This window comes from Stenella coeruleoalba (genome assembly GCF_951394435.1).
Source record: "Stenella coeruleoalba genome assembly, chromosome: 8".
Lineage (NCBI taxonomy): Eukaryota > Metazoa > Chordata > Mammalia > Artiodactyla > Delphinidae > Stenella > Stenella coeruleoalba.
The window spans coordinates 94,878,273-94,899,203 of NC_137154.1; the positions used below are offsets into that span (position 1 = coordinate 94,878,273).

The following is a 20,931-nucleotide window of genomic DNA, read 5'->3' on the forward strand; positions in this document are numbered from 1 at the left end:
TCACTACTATATAATTCTAGAACATTTCTGTCACCCCAAAAAGAAACCCCATGTTCATTAGCAGTCACTCCCCTTTACCCACTCCTGCTTCCCTCCAGCCTTTGGTGATCACTAATATTTACTTTCCGTCTCTGCGGATTTGCCTGTTCTAGACATTTCATTTAAGTGGAATCATGTAACATGTGGCCTTTTTTGTCTGGCTTCTTTCACTTAGCATGTTTTCACGTTCATCCATGTTGTAGCATAGAATAGTACTTCTTTCTTTTTTATGGCTTAATAATATTTTATTGTATCGACATTTTGATTATGGACATTTGGGTTGTTTCCACTTTTGACTATTATTAATAATGCTGCTATGAACATTTATGTACAATTTTTTGTGAAGCTCTATGTTTTCAGTTCTATTGGGTATATACCTAGGACTGGAATTACTGAGTCATATGGTAATTCTATGGTTAACATTTTGAGGAACCACCAAACTGTTTCCACTGCAGCTGCACCATTTTACATTCCCCAAGCAATGTATGGGGGTTCCAACTTCTCACCAATACTTATTATTATTATTTTGGTTATAGACATCTTACTGGGTATGAAGTAGATATCTCTTTGTGGTTTTGATTTTCATTTCCCTAATGAGTAACATAATGAGCAGTCTTTTTACATGTTTATTGCCCACTTGTATATGTTCTTTGGAGAAATGTCTGTTTGAATCCTCTGCTCATTTTTTTTTTTTTTACCTTTTTTGCGATACGCGGGCCCCTCACTGCTGCGGCCTCTCCCGCTGCGGAGCACAGTCTCCGGACGCGCAGGCTCAGCGGCCATGGCTCACGGGCCCAGCCGCTCTGCGGCACGTGGGATCCTCCCAGACCGGGACACGAACCCGTGTCGCCTGCATCGGCAGGCGGACTCTCAACCACTGCGCCACCAGGGAAGCACCCCGTTTGAGATTCTTTTTTTTTTTTTTTTTATATAGTAGTGTTTGTTTATTTTTACTTGTTGACAGTTTGCTTTATTTATTTATTTATGGCTGTGTTGGGTCTTCATTTCCGTGCGAGGGCTTTCTCTAGTTGTGGCAAGTGGGGGCCACTCTTCATCGCGGTGCGCGGGCCTCTCACTATCGCGGCCTCTCTCGTTGCAGAGCACAGGCTCCAGACGCGCAGGCTCAGTAATTGTGGCTCACGGGCCCAGTTGCTCCGCGGCATGTGGGATCTTCCCAGACCAAGGCTCGAACCCGTGTCCCCTGCATTGGCAGGCAGATTCTAAACCACTGCGCCACCAGGGAAGCCCCGTTTGAAATTCTTAATGAATTTTAGGATTAGCCTGAATATTACTACCAAAAGGGCAGCTGGAATTCTAATAGGAGTTGCAGTGGACCTCTAGATCAATGTGGGGAGTATGGCCGTCTTAACAATACTAAGTCTTCCCAATCTATGAACAAGGAATGTCTTTCCATTTATTTGGGTCTTCTTTAATTTCTTTCAGCAGCATTTTATTGTTTTCAGTGTATAAGTCTTTTGCCTCTTTGGTTAAATTTATTCCTAAATATTTTTATTCTTTCTGATGCTATTATAAATGGAATTGTTTTCTTAATTTAATTTTTGGATTGTTCATTGCTGGTGTGTGGGAAGAATACAGCTGAATTTTGTGAGGTTTTGTATTTGACCTTGTATCCTGCAACTTTGCAGAACTCATCTATTGGTTCTAGTCGTAGTCGTTTTTTTTAGTGGATTACCTAGAATATTATGTAAATAAGATCATGTTTGCATGATCTTGCATGATCTCTATTTGTATGCAAATGATGATAGTTTTACTTCTTCCTTTCCTTTGTGGATGCTTTTTTTCTTGCCTAATCGCTCTGGCTGGAACCTCATATGTTGAATAGAACCTATGTTGAATAGAAGTAGTGAGAGCAGACATCCTTGTCTTGTTCCTGATGTTAGGAGGAAAGCTTTCAGTCTTTCACCATTGAGTATGATGTTAACTGTGGGATTTTCATAGATGCCCTTTATCAGGTTGAGAAAGTTTCTATTTTTTTGCTCAATGTTTTTGTTTTTGATCACAGAAGAACGTTATAGACCTTTTATGCTTTGTTCCTGCTTTTTCTTCTTGGGAGAGAGAAAATTTGTAGACTTGTAGTATTCTAGAAGGAGTGAATATTTTGAGTTGCACTAAGGGCAAGAATGCAGGCAAGCCTCAGGAATAACTGAAACCATGGTTGAAAATGCTACCAGGACACTGCATTCTCTCAATGCAGATTAATGTCTGAATTGTGGGGAAATCTGGCCTCTGCTACACCCAAGATGTACATCTTACAGGTTTCTTACGGTAGCAGAGCATCTACCTCTTGGTTCCAGTTTTGACTTAGGCTTGGTATAGATCAATTGATTATCTCTGGACCAGTCAACTCTGGAAAGAAAAGCTAAGTGCTGTGATTAGTCCAGCGAGGGCAAGGTGTCATCTCTAAACAAACCTGCTATGGCTTGGGGAACATATCTGTTCCCCCAAAGCCATGTACATGAGGGAATTTGTTGCCAGACTGGATGTTGAGGAGTTAATCCCTTAAATATTCTCTAGAAGAGTGTACATAAGTGTACCTATCAGTATATAATGCAGTTGCTTCCTGGTTTTGTTTTAGAGAGGATATTAGGTAAATTAACTTCTCTAAAGATATTTGCCCTCATTCTTCTTAGACTTTATAAAAAATTAATTCAGCAAAACCATAAGCTGCTTTCTTGCCTTTTATCTTTAACTCTCGTTTTTGCGCCTGTTTTCGTTAGAGCGCAGGACGTTATAGTAGAAGCTGAATGGGATTATACAGTGCAGTTAATTTTAAATTGTCATTGTCTTATTGTATCCATTTTGGAAGTAAGATTAAACTTTTCTGTTGTAATTATGTTGTCTTTTTAGAGGTAGTTATAAACTGAAATTGTCAAATTTTGGTTTTGTTGTATTCAGCCAGGAATAATTCAGAAATAACTAAAAGCTTATGTGCTAACCATTCATTAAAGAAAAAATAGTAGTGAGTATTTTCTCTGTGGTAGGCCCGGCTCTAAGAAGAGCGATAGAGCAGTAAACAGCTCTCATGATGCTTATAACCTTATGTTCCCTCGTTTTCCATTAGTTTCCAAGCTATAACCACTGAACTAGTATTCTTTTGGTTTCCAGATTATCCTCCAGTGGAAGAGTGGTGATTCACAAGCTAACAGCAGTATTTGTACTGCTATAGTTTTTCCCTAGCACCCTGAAAATAGGTTTCAAGTGTGCCAAATCCTATTGGTAGATAATGGTGGCTTAGAACTTTTTGTTGAGGAGTTTGGGCTTGGTGAGAAAAGATTCCCACTTACATTAGGAATGCCTTTCTTTTTTTTTTTTTTTTCTCGGTACGCGGGCCTCTCACTGCTGTGGCCTCCTGTTGCGGAGCACAGGCTCCGGACGCGCAGGCTCAGAGGCCATGGCTCACGGGCCCTGCCGCTCCGCGGCACGTGGGATCCTCCCGGACCAGGGCACGAACCCACGTCCCCCGCATCGGCAGGCGGACTCTCAACCACTGCGCCACCAGGGAAGCCCAGGAATGCCTTTCTTACAACTGGGAAAGGGGCAGCACCAAGCTCCTGTATCTTTTTGGTTCAGGAGAGAGATGATGATGGCTTGAAACAAAGTGGTGGTAGTAGAGATGGAAAGAAATGGACAGAACTTGCTGTGTTTTAAAGCTAGCGTAACATGATTTGCTAATGGATTGGATACGTTTCTGGTTTGAGCCAGTGTATAGATGGTGTAATGGGAAGCCATGGAAAGGTATAAAACGGGAAAGTCATAATCTGATTTTTCTTCTACAGTGATAGTATTGGCTGTTGTGTGGGAAATGGATTAGGCTTGTGGAAGTAGCAATGATGGAAGTAGAGGGATAGGTTAAAGGGTTACTGCTGTATACCAGGTAAGAGATGAGATAGTATAGACTAAGGATGAAAAAGTTGAAAGGAAGAAAAATGGACCAATAAGAGGTGGACTGGAGCTACTCAATAAGAATTGCCGGTGGATTGGACAAGAGAAGGGTGAGAAAAGATGACAGGGGGGCTTCCCTGGTGGCGCAGTGGTTGAGAGTCCGCCTGCCGATGCAGGGGACACGGGTTCGTGCCCCCGTCCGGGAAGATCCCACATGCCACGGAGGGGCTGGGCCCGTGAGCCATGGCCGCTGAGCCTGCACGTCCGGAGCCTGTGCTCCGCAACGGGAGGGGCCACAACAGGGAGAGGCCCGCGTACCGCAAAAAAAAAAAAAAAAAAAAAAGATGACAGGGAAGAATCAAGGATGTAGGTTTGTGGTCATTAACTCTGTCAATTGGTGGTGGCAGTTACTAAAATGGGGAATTCAGAGTACAGATGTGGGGAGAAATACATTGAGAGAGGGGAATTAAGAGTTCCATTTTGGACAACTTTAAGTTTGAGATATTCTCATGAGCCATCTAAGGTGATATGTCAAGCAGGCAATTGGTTGGCTATATTAGAGTTTGGAGTTCAGAAGGAGAGGTCTGGAATAGAGATAGAAATTTGGTGATGTTCAAGAATAGTATTTAAAGCCATGAGAGTGGGCAAAATCATCTGGTGGGGGAGAGAAGTCAGCAAAGCAGATTTAAAAGGAGGCACAACAAAGGAAGAAAGGAGAGAATAGATTAAAGTAGTAGGCAAGGAATAAAAAAACAAAAACAAAAAATTCTCTCTAAAAGGGGAACCCTCCTGTACTGTTGGTGGAAATGTAAATTGGTGCAGCCACTATGGAAAACAGTATGGAGGTTCCTCAAAAAACTAAAAATAGAGTTGCCATATGTTAATAGTAATCCAACTCCTGGGCATATATCTGGACAAAACTGTAATTCAAAAAGATACATGCACTCCTATGTTCATAGCAGCACTATTCACAAAAGCCAAGACATGGAAGCAACCTAAATGTCCACTGACAGATGAATGGATAAAGAAGATGTGGTGTATGTGTGTATATATATGTACAATTGAATAGTACTCAGCCATAAAAAAAGAATGAAATAATGCCATTTGCAGCAACATGGATGGACCTAGAGATAATCCTGCTAAGTTAAGTTAAGTCAGACAGAGAAAGACGTATCATTTGATATCACTGATATGCATAATCTAAAAAAAAAGATACAAATGAACTTATTTACAAAACAGAAACAGACTCACAGACTTAAAGAACATACCTGTGGTTGCCAAAGGGAAGGGGAGTGGAGGAGGGATGGAGTGGGAGTTTGAGGTTAGCAGATGCATACTAGTATATGTAGAATGGATAAACAACAAGGTCCTACTGTATAACACAGGGAACTATATTCAATATCCTGTGATAAACCATAATGGAAAAGAATATAAAAAAGAATGTATGTATATGTATAACTGAATGTCTTTGCTGTACAGCAGAAATTAACACAACATTGTAAATCAACTACGCTTCAATTTTAAAAAAAGGAAAGAAAAATAAATATCCTCCCTTCCCCCATCCAAATTCTGTCTAAATAAAAAATTAGCAAAGGAAATAAATAATCCATGAAAGAAGAAGCATAAAAGACCAAATATGAATATTAAAGAACAGTCCAATTTGTTAGTCATAAAATAATTTTCTTTTGACCCGAAAAATTGGCAAAATAAGGGAAAAATCAAACAACAAAAGGAAAAATCTACTTATAATTAGTGTTTAAAAGGAGGGTATAGGAATGTGAGTACTCTCATACCTGGTGGTGGTAGAATGAAACTGGTTTAACCTTTCTGTCTGGAGGGTGATTTATATAGAAAGATTTAGAATTTTGCTCAATAGTTCCACTTTTAGAAATTTATCAGAAAGAACAGAAAAGGGATTTGGGTTAAAATACAATTACAAAGCCATTCATTTAGATGCTATATATGAAAGGCAAAACCTAGAAACAACCTAAATGTCCAGTGTAAGATGAATTACATAAACAAGAGAAGATATGGTGTACAATGTAGACACTAAACATTTTTTGTCGATGAAGATTAATGATAGGCAAACAATGTATTAAAGAAATAGGTGAAGGTGTCAAAAGGTACAAATTTCCAGTTATAAGATGAATAAGTCCTGGGGCTATAATGTACAGCATGATGACTATAATATTCCTATAAAGGAGAAGAAAAGAGACCACAGAATTGTATGTATAACTAATAAGATCAATTTTTGTAAAAAGTAAGAAATATAGAAAAAACCTGGAAGGAATGATACCAAAATAATCAACAGTACTTATTTCTAGGTACTAGAATTAGAGGTAATTTAAATTTTCTTTCTGTTTATATGTTTTCTAAATTTTCTATAATTAATATATAATCAACCAAATTGTATTTCAAATGAAGAAAAAGATGTGATACCTCTTAGGTGACAGCTTGGATTCACAAGGACGATCCTGGAAAACTTCCCATTTCTTGTAGTAACATGATTGGTAGATTCAGTTGAGTTCAGTGAACCTAGTCAAAGTCCTAAGTTCCCAGCTTAAGAGGCTAGAAAACTGGGCTAAAATGGAGAAGGTGAAGTTTCATGGCGGTGGAGAAGTCACATTTAGTTCTCAAAACCATCCCGTACAACTCTAATATGACAGTGCTTGCAGACCAGTCAATCATAAGTTACTATGGTTTGTTAATATGTGATAATAAGATCTTAAGAAATTCTAATGTAGGGGTTGGCTGAAATTCTAATGTAGGTGTTGGCTGAATAAGTGCCTAAAGTACTGTTTGTTTGCTTTAAACCAAATATCTACTTTGCTGTGTAGAGCTTTTATTAATTAATACAGTTTTCTCCTCAAGCTTTTTGGTTTCAGGACCCCTTTACACTCTGTAAATCACTGAGGACCTCAAAGAACTTTCATGTTTGTGGGTTATATCTATCAATATTTACTATATTCAATATTAAAACCAAGAAATTGAAAAATATTTAAATATTTAAAATAACTATTAACATTTAATAATAACAGTAACAAGCCCATTACATGTTGACATAAAAACATTTTTTAAAACGTGAAGACATTTTAATGGAAAAAAATTTTTTTCAATTCTTTTTTTTTTTCCTTTTGGCCACGCTGCACAGCTTGCAGGATCTTAGCTGCCCGAGGAGGGATTGAACCTGGGCCACGGCAATGAAAGCCTGGAATCCTAACCACTAGGCCACTAGGGAACTCCCTGGAAAATATTTTAAAAAATAAGTAGTTTTACATTTTTGCAAATCTCTTAAACTGCCTCAGTGAACATTTTATACCTTGTTACATTAACATTCATTGGTCTGTCTTGCACTTGGAATGAATCTTTAACCCATGCACGATTTTGTAGCATCATACCTTGGTCGCTTGGAAAATATTGGTTCACTAGGTTATGTAGATTTTCAAGTGTTGACACATCATTCTACAATCACATTCATTAATTAAATATCATTAGAAAAGTTTTATTTGGAAACTGTTACGCTCATAGTGGAGAATAGGCTTTTTTTTTTTTTAAATTCTAATTTTTGCTTAAAAGCTTGAGTTTTATCATTGACAACAAAAACTATCAGTTGTTTTCCTTGAGGTGACAGGTCACTTTGTTTATTTTGGAGAAACTGTCAGCCAAATATTCGAGTCTGAGTAACCATACTTTGTCTATTAGTCATTCTTTTAAGTAGAAATGGTATTCCATGCCATGTATGAAAATCCCACAGCTAACATTATACTCAATGGCGAAAGACTGAGAGCTTTCCACCTAACATCAGAAATAAGACAAGGGTGTCTGCTCTCACCACTTCTATTCAACATAGGTTCTGTTCAACATATGAGGTTCTAGCCAGAGCGATTAGGCAAGAAAAAGAAGTAAAAAGCACCCACAAGGAAAAGGAAGAAGTGAAACTATCTCTATTTGTACATGACATGATCTTGTTTGTAGAAAATCCTAAGGAATCTACTAAAAAAAACACCATTACTAGAGCCAATAGTTGAGTTCTGCAAAGTTGCAGGATACAAGATCAAATGCAAAACTTTACAAAACTCAATTGTATTCTTTCTACACACTAGCAGTGAACAATCCAAAAATGAAATTAAGAAAACAATTCCATTTATAATAGCATCAAAGAGAATAAAATATTTAGGAATAAATTTAACCAAAGAGGCTAAAGACTTGTACACTGAAAACAATAAAATGCTGCTGAAAGAAGTTAAAAAAGAACGAGATAAATGGAAAGATATTCCATGTCATAGATTGGGAAGATTTAGTATTGTTAAGATGGCAGTACTCCCCACATTGATCTATAAGTCCAGTGCAATTCCTATTAGAATTCCAGCTGCCCTTTTGGTAGAAATTGACAGGCTAATCTTAAAATTCATTAAGAATCTCAGTAGGACTTTCCTGATAGCACAGTGGTTAAGAATCTGCCTGCCGATGCAGGGGACATGGGTTCAATCCCTGGTCCAGGAAGATCCCACATGCTGTGGAGCAACTAAGCCTGCATGCCGCAACTACTGAAGCCCGCGCGCCTAGAGCCTGTGCTCCACAGCAAGAGAAGCCACCGCAATGAGAAGCCCATGCACTGCAACGAAGAGTAGCCCCCACTTGCTGCAACTAGAGAAAAGCTGCACGCAGCAACAAAGACCCAATGCAGCCAAAAAAAAAAAAAATCTCAGGGGACCTCAAAAAAAACAAAGCAATTTAGAAAAACGACAGAATTGAAAGACTCACACTTCCTGATTTCAAAGCTTTACTACAAAGCTACAGTAATCAAGATGGTGTGGTACTGGCATAAGGACAGACATATAGACCAATGGAATAAAATAGCCCAGAAATATACCTTCACACATATGGTCAATTAATTTTCAACAGGGATGCCAAGTCTTTTCAACAAATTGTGCTGGGAAAACTGGATAACCACAGTCAAAAGGATGAAGTTGGACTTTTACCTTATATACAGAAATTAAGTTTAAGTGATCAAAGACCTAAATTTAAGAGCTAAATAAAAACCCTTAGAAAATCTTCATGATCTTGGATTGGGCAATGATTTCTTGAGTTATGACACCAAAAGCATAGACAATAAAAGAAAAAATTGATCAGTTGAACTTCATCAAAATTTCAAACTTTATCCATCAAAGGACACTAACAAGAGAGTGAAAAGACAACCCACAAATTGGGAGAAAATTTTTGCAAAACATATATTTGGTAAGGGATTTAAATCCAGAGTATGTAAAGAACTCTAACAACTCAACAGAAAAACACACACACACAAAAACCCAATTCAAAAGCGAGCAGAAGATTTGAATAGACACTTCTCCCAAGAAGTTATACAGTTGGCCAATAAGTGCATGAAACGAAGCTCAGTGTCATTAGGGAAATGCAAATCAAAGAGATACCACTTCACACCCATTAGAATGTCTTATGAAAAAAGGGAAACTGACAAAAGTTGGCAAAGAGACATTGGAGCCCTCATCCTTTGCTAGTGGAGATGTAAAATCGTGCAACCACTGTTTAAAAAGTTTAGTGGTTCCTCAAAAAGTTGAAAATGGGATTACCATATGATCCAGTGATTCTTCTAGGTATTTACCCCCAAAGAATCAAAAGTAGGGACTTGAACAGATATTTGTACACCCGTGTTCATAGCAGCATTTTATGGTAGCCAAAAGGTAGGAACAACCCAAGTGTCCCTCAGTAGATGAATGGACAAGCAATATGTGATGTATACATACAATGGAGTATTATCCAGCTATAAAAAGAAATGAAGTTCTGATACATGCTACAGCATGGCTGAACCTTAAAAGCATTGTGCTAAGTGAAATAAATCAGACACAAAGAGACAAATATTGTATGATTACACTTATATGAGGTATCTAGGCAAATTCATAGAGACAGAAAGTTAGAAATGAGGTTACCAGGAGGCTGGGTTGAGAGAGAGTAGGTAGTTACTGCTAACATTTCTGTTTGGAATGATGAAAAATTCTGGACATGGATAGATGTGATGATTATACAACGTGTGGATGTACTTAATGCTACTGAGTTGTACACTAAAAAATGGTTTAAGTGGTTTACAAAAAAAGGTATTCCACCAAAAGAGCGACTACTTCAACTATTTAAACATTGCGCATGTAAATCAACTATGCTCCAATAAAAAAATTTTTTAAAAAACAACAAAAAAAAGACATTGTACAAATGCGTTTCCTGAGGACAACTGTTATTACAACAGGAGTGCTTTTCATGTACTTCTTATTTTGTCACACACAATGTTTTTAAAAATGTCCTCAATTTTCAAAATTTAATAAAATTAATGGTGTTTCCTGCTTTATCAAGGACATTCTTAAGTGCAACTCGCATTTTGTTTTTGTTTTTACTGCAAGTCGTGGTGAAGAGTACAGTGCCTACATGTACAGTTCAGTGCCCCTGCCTTGATTCAGCTAAGGCACCAGCAGACTCAACCCAACTTTGTGCCTTCAATGCAAGTATCAACACAGTGGAAAAGATGAATCATGTGGTGTCTTAATATTATTATGGAAATAATTTTAACATTGCAGACCCTCTGAAAGGGTCTCAAGGACTCCTAGGGATTGCATAACACACTTTAAGAACTGCTATATTGATGTCCACATTTCAAAAATGCTATAGCCATTTTTGAAAGTGATTAATGCTGCTGTCACTTAGGTACTGTTCCTTCTAATCTCTTAAAGGGTAAACTTGTTATACTGTTCCAATACTGCTTTATAATTCTGGCGCAAGGCAGGCTAATCTTACCCCTTTTTATGTTTGAACCATTGTACATTTCAAGGGAACAGGATATCAAGGCTGGTAAATAGATTTTAATAATTGCTGGTCCTGTGGATAGGTTGTAGCTGCTTAGATTGTTGTCTCGAGGGGTTCAGTGGATAAAGTTTCCTGGGTGGAATAGAAATGTCTTCCTTGGACTTGGGAAAGAGATATGACAATGTCATAATTTGCTCTTTGTACTATTTTAATCTAAAATTTATAGTTTTGGAAAATTTTTATCTTATAATTTCTTCAGAAAAAAATTCTTTTGTTCCCTTCCTTCTACTCTCCTTCAGGGGACTCCATTTATATATATATTTGGCCACTTGATATTGTCCCACAGGCCACTGGTGCTCTGCTCACTTTTTTTCCAGTGTTTTGTTTTGGGGAGTTTCTATCACTGTGTTTTTGAGTCAGTTAATCCTTTCTTCTGCAGTAGTTAATCTGCTGCGAGTCCCTTCCATTTTAGTTTTCATCTCTAGAAGTTGGATTTAGATCTTTTTTGTGTTTTCCATGTCTTAACATGTACAAGAGTTTCTCTACCTTTTTGTATAAATAGAATATAGTTATAATAACTTTTGATATCCTTGTCTGTCAATTCTGTCATCTGTGTCACTCATGGATTTAATTCTACTGATTTGTTTTTATCCTCACTAAGTCATATTTTCTTGCTTCATTGTGTGTTTGCTAATTTTTGATTGGATGCTAGACATTGTTAATTTTACTGTGGTAGGTGCTGGATACTTTGTATTCTTATAAATATTCTTGAGCTGTGTTCTGGGATACAGCTGAATAGTTTGATCCTTTTAAACTTTGTTAGGCAAGGCCAGAATAGCTTTTGTTTTTTTTAATTAACCTTTTTTTAATTGAAGTATAGTTAATTTTGTAATACAATGTCATGTTATTTTCAGGTGTACAGCAGTAATTCTCTCTATATATGTATGTGTGTATATATACTCTTTATCAGATTCTTTTCCATTATAGATATTGAATACAGTTCCCTGTGCTATACAGCAGATCTTTGTTTATTTTATATATAACAGTGTGTATATGTTAATCCCAAACTTCTAATTTATCTCCCCCCGCCCCTTATCCCCTTTGGTAACCATGAGTTTTTTTGGTATGTCTGTGAGTCTATTTCTGTTTTGTAAATAAGTTCATTTGTATCATTTTTTTAGATTCTACATATAAGTGATATCATATGGTATTTGTCTTTCTCTGTCTTACTTCATTTAGTATGATCATCTCTAGGTCCACATGTTGCTGCAAATGGCATTATTTCATTCTTTTTTATGGCTGAGTAATATTCCATTATGTGTGTATATGTGTGTGTATACGGACGCACACACACACACCCCACATCTTCTTTATCCATATATCTGTTGATGGACACTTAGGTTGCTTTCATGTCTTGGCTATTGCGAATAGTGCTGCTGTGAACATTAGGGTGCATGTATCTTTTCAGATTAGAGTTTTCTCTGGATATATGAATAGCTTTTAATCTAGCCACATACTAGATTCTACCCGTGCTCTACCCATCTACAGATTTCCACCCCCCTCCTTCTCCTTTATGAGAACTGGGGAGTGTTTGCTGTACTCCTTTCAGGTGGTTCTTTCCCTGTGTTCATCAGTGCTCAGCTGTAGATCTCCTAAGCTTCCTCTCTCTATGCAGCTCTCTCCTCTCTTGTATTCTGTACTGAGGACTCCAACTGACATGGTTTCCCCAGACTCACAATTCCGTCTCCTCAACTCAAGAGACTATCAGGCTCTGCCTGAGTTCCCCCTCCCAGTTCTGAGGCCTAGAAACTCCAGGCAGTAAGTTCAGTCAGTCATAGAGTTCACTTCCATTTGTTTCCCCTCTCTTAGGGATCACAGTCCTCTGCTGCATGATGTCTACTGTCTGGAAACCATTATTTCATACGTTTTGTCCAATTTTTCAGTTCTTTCGAGGAGGGTAAATCCAGTCCCTGCAGTTCCCTCTTGGCTGAAAGCAGGAGTCTCGGTCTAAAATTTAATTTGGGATTTTTGCAAATTCAGATGCCATTAATATTACGTGCTTGCTCTATGCCTGAAAAGTTCAAATGTGGTCTAGTCTTTACTCGCTCCCTACCTCGCCACACATATTAACTGGGTACTCTCTCTCTTATGTTGAACAAAATGAACATGGCCTTCGCCTTTATGTATTTTACACTTTATAAATATGGGAACCGAGGCTCGGAAAGTTAGAATATGTTACCCAAGTACATACAGCTAGTAAGTGCCAGGGCCCCCCCCCCTTTTTTTTTTTAAGCTAATCTACCACATGTTTATTACCAATTACTTTGGTTTTCTTTGTTTGAATGTAAAGGAATGATGATTGTGTATTTCATTTCACATTGCAGAAATGATCCCATGGAGGCCATATTTCAAGTAGTATATGAAATGGTAAACTACATAAACTTGGGGAAGTTAAAACATTTTAATAGGCATGTCATTTGAACACAAAAAATACCAATACTGTGATTTACTACAGCACTAGGTATTCACATAGCAAGAGAATTTCACTCATAATATTTCTAATAGAGCATAGGCTTGATTATGCAGATAAAGAGAGAGAGAGAATGTGAAGGTACCCTCCCTTGCCTCCCCTCAAAGCATCAGTGATGACTTTTATAAAACCAGAGCAGTATAGAGAAGCAGGCAGTGAATGTCAAGTAGAATGTGCAAAAGCCTTTTCTAATCACGTTGCTCTAATAGTGCCAACCAAGACTTGCTCTAAAACCACAGTACTTGTGAAGTCTACAACTGCATTTAAATTAGAACATCTTAAAGAACAAGCTCAAAAGCTGGCTACAAGAATTTTTTTTTTGCCTGGCTGTAGTATACAAAGCAGCAAATGCTTGCTAGAGGTACCTAGTAGTGAAAATGTTAGAAGCACTATGAACTTGAATCCTGGCAATGTATTTTTTTTTTACTTACTGTGTATTGAACCTGAAATATATATTATCTTCAGAAAGCTTAAATCCTATGTATTAAATTTGTTAAAGAAACGGAATAAAAAACGTTCGTTAACATTTTTCTTTCCTCTTTGTTTAAACCCTCCCCCCACTCCTTTACATGCAAAACACTCATCCTGCTTAGTGTCTAATAAAATATATCTAAATGATTTAAGTATTCAGAGTTAATATTTCTTAACTTGTTTCATTCTTATGGTATTTTTCTTATATTATTTACATTTAAAATAATTAGTTGAATGTCTTATTTTCCCTGTAATGTTGAACCAGATTATAGTGATCGCTTTTCTTCTATTCTTCTGTTCTAACTTCAAAGAGCATGATTAAAAAACCACTTAAGAAAGGAAATCTTTCATCATTATAGCTGTTAACAGCGGGCTTGAGCTAAGTTCTCTTGACAGGAACTTTTGTGAAGGGCTCTTTAGGCCTGTATGTGACTGAATATTATCTATTTTATTTTTTATCACTGGATTAAGGTTTTATAGACTAGGCGAGTGATTAAGGTGCTGCGTAATTGCACAGTTTCTCAGTGTGCCTTTCACTTAGTGGCGCACACACAGGTCAGTAAACATGGTGCCATGAGGTTAAAGCAGTCGTTGTGTTAGTTGCTAAGTGTGTGAGCTGGGTCAGCCAGATGGACTCCTCTGCCATTTACTATCTCAGTATATGACCTTAGACAAGTTACTTCTCTTTGCCTCAGATATCTCATTAAAAGTGCTTTCGTAGGATTGTTGTGAGTATTATAATGAATAAGTTAATCTTTAGAAAGCACCTAGAATAATGCCTGGTTCACAAAAAGCAGGACCAAAGTATTTGATTTTTTTAAAAAAAATTAGAGATATACACTTATTGAAAAATTATGGGAGGGAGCAAATTGTTAAGAAAAATGTATACACTTCAAAATAGTTGAAGTAATAAATTTTATGTCATGTATATTTTATCATAATTTTTAAAAAAGAAATGTCATGGTTCACAGGCTACTGAAGTTTTCTTTATGCAAGTATTCATTAAGCAAGTATTTTTGAGATCTTGCTCTCAGTACATTCCAGGTGAACATCAAGCTTGAATTCATAGGTGGAAGGATGATCCTGTACAGAGACGCCATATTCTCTTGGTGTCCTGTGGAGAGGAGTGTTTGAGTTGAGCACAGTTGGCTGTATCATGAGACTGGGCTCCAGGAAAGGGACTCAACTTACCCCAGTATACCCCTGCACTCTGTCTTTTTATGGGGGTCAATGTGATAAGTGAGGTAACAAGTGTGAGTCTTGGGTGCCACCTATTTACAGGAGTTGCTAAGAACCAGCTGTCTGGTAACTAGAGACTGCAGAGGTCCCTTGGGAAGATGTTAGGAGGAGCCCCTGGTCCTAGTTAGCTCGTTGCCAAGCAATCCAGGAAGAGCAAGATGACTGACCAGTCAGGAGTCAAATGCAGTAATCCAGGTAGGACGATGGTGGTTTGGACTAAGGCGGCAACTGAACTATAGTGGAAATAAAGTCATTGGCTCTATGAATTAATCATATATATATATTGCATATGAATAGCTTAGTCCTCTGTTTGCTAAGTAGTTTTATTCTATGGGTGTACCACAATTTGTTTATCTGTTCACCTGTTGGATGTACATTTTAGTTGTGTCCAGTTTTTGGCTATTATAAATACAGCTAATAGGAACATTCATGTCCAAATCTTTGTGTGGGCATATATTTTAATTTCTTTGGGGCAGATATCTAGGGTGATATATAATGCTTCACTGGATTCTATTTAATAGTCGTTTAGGATTTTCCCATCTATTCTGGTAAGTGAAATTAGCATATAGTTTTTTTCTCATGGTCTTTGATTATGGAAGTAATCAAAATGAATGAGTTCTCTTTCTGTATTTTTGAACAGCTTGTAGAAATAAGAGCTTTTATGGGGAACGTATAGCAAAAATTCTTCCATAATGCCATCATGGTCTAATACGCGTGCTGGTACACACATGTGTATATGACTGTGTCTATGTGTGAGAGCAGGGAATGGATTTTGATACCTACTCTGTTTAATGGTTTTTGGTTTACTCAAGGTTTGGAATAGTCCATTTCCCCTAAATAAGTTTAAGTATGGTGCTTGCCATATAGTAAGCATTCAATGTTTATGAAATAAATTAGTGAAAATTACTGGAACAGAGTTCATTGTATTCTGTTATTAAATTACTGTTCATATTTTTAGTTATGTCTCTAATTTTGTTAGATTTAAACTTTGTGCATTCTGAAGATTTTTACAAATTCGTCATGAGAGGTTTAATTTGGAACTCTTATGAAGCTTTTAAATTTCTTGTATTCAAGTCAAGATACATTTATGATTTTTCTCCATTTTTTATATATTCTTATGCTTTATTTTTCCCCATTCATGAATATACCTCTGCTCCTCTGACAATAATTGAAATTTTATCACGAGTTTTACTTTACTGAGTAGTAAACACAGTAAATGTTGTTTACTTTTGCACAGTGCCTCTAATACTTAAGTTCCATATAAGTTTTCCTGCTGGGAAGTATGATAAATACCGCTGAATAGGTGTTAGAAGCCCTAACATTTGAGAATCTTTGAAGAAGTGTTAAGAAACTCATTGCGTTTTCATCAACTCAGTGTGTTTCATCTGCATAGAAGATACGGAGAAACAAAGATTGGGTCTCAAAGAGTGGCATTAATTCTGCCTCATGTGAGAAAAACTAAAAAAATTAGCACTATATTCTTATAAAGGTGAATATAGCACACTTAGAACATTGATTGCCCAGTGTTTCCAAATATTTTTCACATGGTTTTGTTTTTAAATAAGAGAAGCCTGCCACTCCTGTCCTTTTCTGACTCCATCATACTACCTACCCCCCTACTCCCAAAGGGAGAAATTCCAAATCTTTTCAAAACTGTACTTCAGTTTCTTTTTAATTTTCTTTTTTCTTGGCCACACAGTGTGGCATGCGGGATCTTAGTTCCCTGACTAGGGATCGAACCTACGCCCCCTGCATTGGGAGAGTGGAATCTTAACCACTGGACCGCCAGGGAAGTCCCTCTTTTTAATTTTTAAAATTTTATTGAGATGTAATTGGCTTACAGCATTATTTAAGGTTAAGGTGTGCAACATGATTTGGTAAAAATTCTATTTCATTTTGATTATCCTGTGTGAGGGAATTAGACAGGTCATTCCCAACAGTGTCAACAGTCTTATACATGATTTCACAAATCTGTTTCCCTACTTGCTCCTCTTTCCCAAGCTGCCTGCTAGACATGCCATATTATTATCTTTCAGACATCTCACACTCGGCATGTCTGAACATTGAATGTATCCTCTTCATTAGCAAACCAACTTCCTCTTCTGAGGTCCCTCAGTTAATATTATGTAGTGGTGACAGGTGTGAGTTACTGAGATTGCGTCTTGGATTAATTTCTTTCAGCTGAGGTTTGTTAATCTATAAAGTGAGGATAATAGAATCAATCTTAGAGGATTGTGAATGAAAATTAATTAAATAATAAAAAATATAAAATGCCTGACACATAGTAAGCCCTTTAAATGTATTAGCTTTATTAATATATATATATTTTAAGACCCTACTCTCAGCTGCTCAGGTTCAGTTTCAGGTTCATCATCTCTGCTCTCCTACTCAGTCATCTCATCTGCTTGGTTTTGCTTCTGCAGTATCTCTCAAATCTGTCTTATTTTACTGCCCGTGTTCGGGCTCCCACTACCTTTCTACTGCAGTACCATCCTGATTGAGCTTTTTGCTTTTGTCGTGTCCTCACTGTTTCATCTTTCATACTGCTTGCTGTCATTTATGGCCTCGAAACAGATTCGATGTCACTCCCCAGTTCCAAACCCTTAATGACTTCCTGCTGCGTTTGTAATATCTCTCACCCCGGTAGTTAAATCTCTACATTTTGAGTCCTGCCTGTGTTATTCAGTTTTATCCTATGCTACCATGATTCTACATTCTAGCCATGTCCGTTTATTTTCGAGTCCCTGAACTTTCTTCTACTGAGCCTTTGCTTTGGTCATTCCCTTGGCTTAGAATCCCTTTCCCTTCCATATTGTCTGTTGAAATCCCATCTATTTCTTTAAAATCCAAGAAGCCTCCTGAATTATACTAGTTTTAATTAGTGCTTCTCCTACCCATGCTCTTGTGACTCCTTGTTTTTATTGATACTTCACTCTTGCACTCACCAAAGTCTGCCTAAATGTGAGTCTGCTTTGATAACTAGTCAGGGCCAGGAACACCTTCTTTCCTGTGTTATCTGATGTCTTTATTTATAGCTTTTTAATAAAAGTATGTTGAATTTGATAAAAATACTAATTAAATACTAACTAAATAAGTAAAATGCTAATACCAGAGTTTTACAGAGACATAGAATCTTGAACTTGAGGAGGATTATTTTTCATGGAAAATATATTGAAGAAAATGGCGGTGATGAAGACTTTTCTGGTATTGATGCCTCCAAACAGAGGAGATGCAGATAGATATAGAAAATTTCATTATCTTTCCCAAGTTTTGAGAATAACAAAGTTTAGTAGCTACTCTGTGTTTGTTCAGAGAAACAGTATATATATATATATATTTTTTGAAACAGTATATTTAAATGGAAATGGATGTCTGATATGTCATATACTCAGGAGTTAAATAATTAATGATAATTAGATATACTTTCTGTATACTTGATTAGATTGTATTAGAGCTGTCTCTTGCTCGGTATATAATTTTCTTTGTCTGTCTATGTATCTATATACTTTTAAGTTTATTTTTTAAGTTCACAGGATAAAACTTCTGAAAAGTGCTTGGTGGTTTTTGTCATTTGTTGGGGGGAGGGTATGAGAAGTTTTGGAGATTTCTGTATTATGTTACTGATGTGCTTGTATGTTCTTTAAGGAACTGGTATAGAGAAATAGTAATCAGTTCTCAGGGTTAATATGCTTTTAGCTGCAGACAGATGCTCCAGTGTATGTAACTTACATAGCTGTCTTTCAGAACTTGGGTTGAGTAAATTCAAAGGTTGTTTTGAAATATAGAGAAGTCTGATTATATTCTTGAACTCTTTAGGAAATAATGATGATAGTACCATAAGTTAATGTAACTTAGTGAACATTTGCTGAATGTTCACAATGAGTTTTAAGCTATTTTTGTTTTTTTCCAACCACACTAAAACCAAAGGTATTAACTTATAAATATTATGTCTCTATGGTGTGTGCTTTAATGAGAATGTATCACATTAATCATTTAAAAATACTGACTTGGGCTTCCCTGGTGGCGCAGTGGTTGAGAGCCTGCCTGCCGATGCAGGGGACACGGGTTCGTGCCCTGGTCTGGGAAGATCCCACATGCCGCGGAGCGGCTGGGCCCGTGAGCCATGGCCACTGAGCCTGCGCGTCTGGAGCCTGTGCTCCGCAACGGGAGAGGCCACAACAGTGAGAGGCCCGCGTACCGCAAAAAAAAAAAAAAAAAAAAAAAAATACTGACTTGGGTGTAAGTGATCTGTTTTACATGAGTTAGGAAAGAAGGAATATATCTGTGAAAAAATAAATCTTTTCCAATAGTGACTACAGTGGAGAAGCATGGCAAATACTGCCTTAACCAGGTGGTCAAGGTTAACATCACTAGTGATGTCATGTGGACTTCATGTACCCTCCAATATGATGTGTTGAGATAGGCACTTCACTTCTGTGATATTGTGTCCATAAACTCATAACCCCAGTCAGAGCATGAGAAAAACATCGGCTTTACATATTGAGACACGTTCTACAAAATACCTAACCCCAGTACTCCTCAAAACTATTAAGGTCATGAAAAACAAGGAAAGACTAAGAAGCTATTACAGACCAGGGGAGACTAAGGAGATGTGACGAATAAATATAATGTAGTATCCTAGATTGGATCCCAGGATGGTTAAGGACGTTAATGGAAAAAACTGGTGAAACCTGAATAAAGTCTAGGGTTTAATTAATAGCACTGTACTGATGTTGGTTTCTTAGTTTTGGCAAATGTACGACAGTAATATATTAAGGGAAACCAGAGCTGAATGAGGGGTATATGGGAATGCTTTGTACTATCTTTGCAACTTTTCTGTAACTCTAAAATTCCAAAATAAAAAGTTTATTTAAAAAATAAGTAATATTTTTCAAGTCTATAAATGTATTGAATGTCTCTTAAGTGCAAGGCAGTGTGCTCGCCACTGCAGGGCATAGAGTGTGTAAGGTACCTTCACTGCCCCTGCCCTTAAGGAGTTGTCATCCAGCTGGGGAATAGGACAACTGATACAAAGTAGAACATGATGAAGCCAGTACAGAGTGTGAGCAAGATGCTGTAGGGGTGTGGGTGTGGGGTGTCTGAGTTTGAAAGTAGACATTGAATGAAGACTGGGAATCCTTCCCCACCCGCCCCCCCCTCCCCCGCCCCTAGCGTCCACACCAAGAAGATAGCATTTAAAGTGAATTTTGAATGGGCAGGACATAGGTAACCATAGTCATTGGAAAGGAAATACGTATCATACCAGCAAGCCTGGGCTCTTGAATCAGAGACCTGCTCTGCCACTTACTTGCTCTGTGACCTTGGACAGGTTATTTGATGTCACTAAGTCTTTGTTTCTCCTTGTAAAATAGGATTAGTAATTTCTATTTCAAAGCATTATTATGAGAATTAAATGAGGTATACATGTAGCTTAACAAAGTATCTGATACACAGTAAGCTCTTAATGTTAACTATTAGAGAAGGAGAGGACGTATATTACTGATGTAACACCATCACTGAAGGCCTGGGGCCTGGAAAGTATAGAATGTTTTGGGAAATATTGAGTAGTATCTGTCTAGAAAGGTGAATCAGGACCATATTGTGAGTGCTTTGACTTACAAGCAGAGCAACTTGAACTTTTTTGGTGGTTATTGGGAAGTCATTGAGGATTTTGGTGTAGAAGGATTAAGGAGATTGAGTCTGTGTTTTAAGATTAATCTGATAGAAGTACGAGGGGCATGTTGGAGATTCTCATGTGGGCTGCTGCCTTCCCTTTTATCTGGTGAATTAGATTAGTGTTCCTTTAGGTTTAAAATTCTATGAAACAGCTCAAAATGCTCTGAATGATAATGTTGTGATCTGTTACCATGTAACTTGGGGGTCTCAGAAGCAGGACCATTAGTATATTATCAAATATACTTAATATGTTTAGTGAAAAAGGC

General features: G+C 37.3%; 1 protein-coding gene across 2 annotated transcripts in view; it reads left to right on the top strand.

Moving 5' to 3' along the window:
* CBL (Cbl proto-oncogene) overlaps positions 1-20,931 on the top strand; it is an 89,140-nt gene that overhangs the window by 23,861 nt on the left and 44,348 nt on the right. The gene's annotated exons all lie outside the window — the stretch shown is intronic.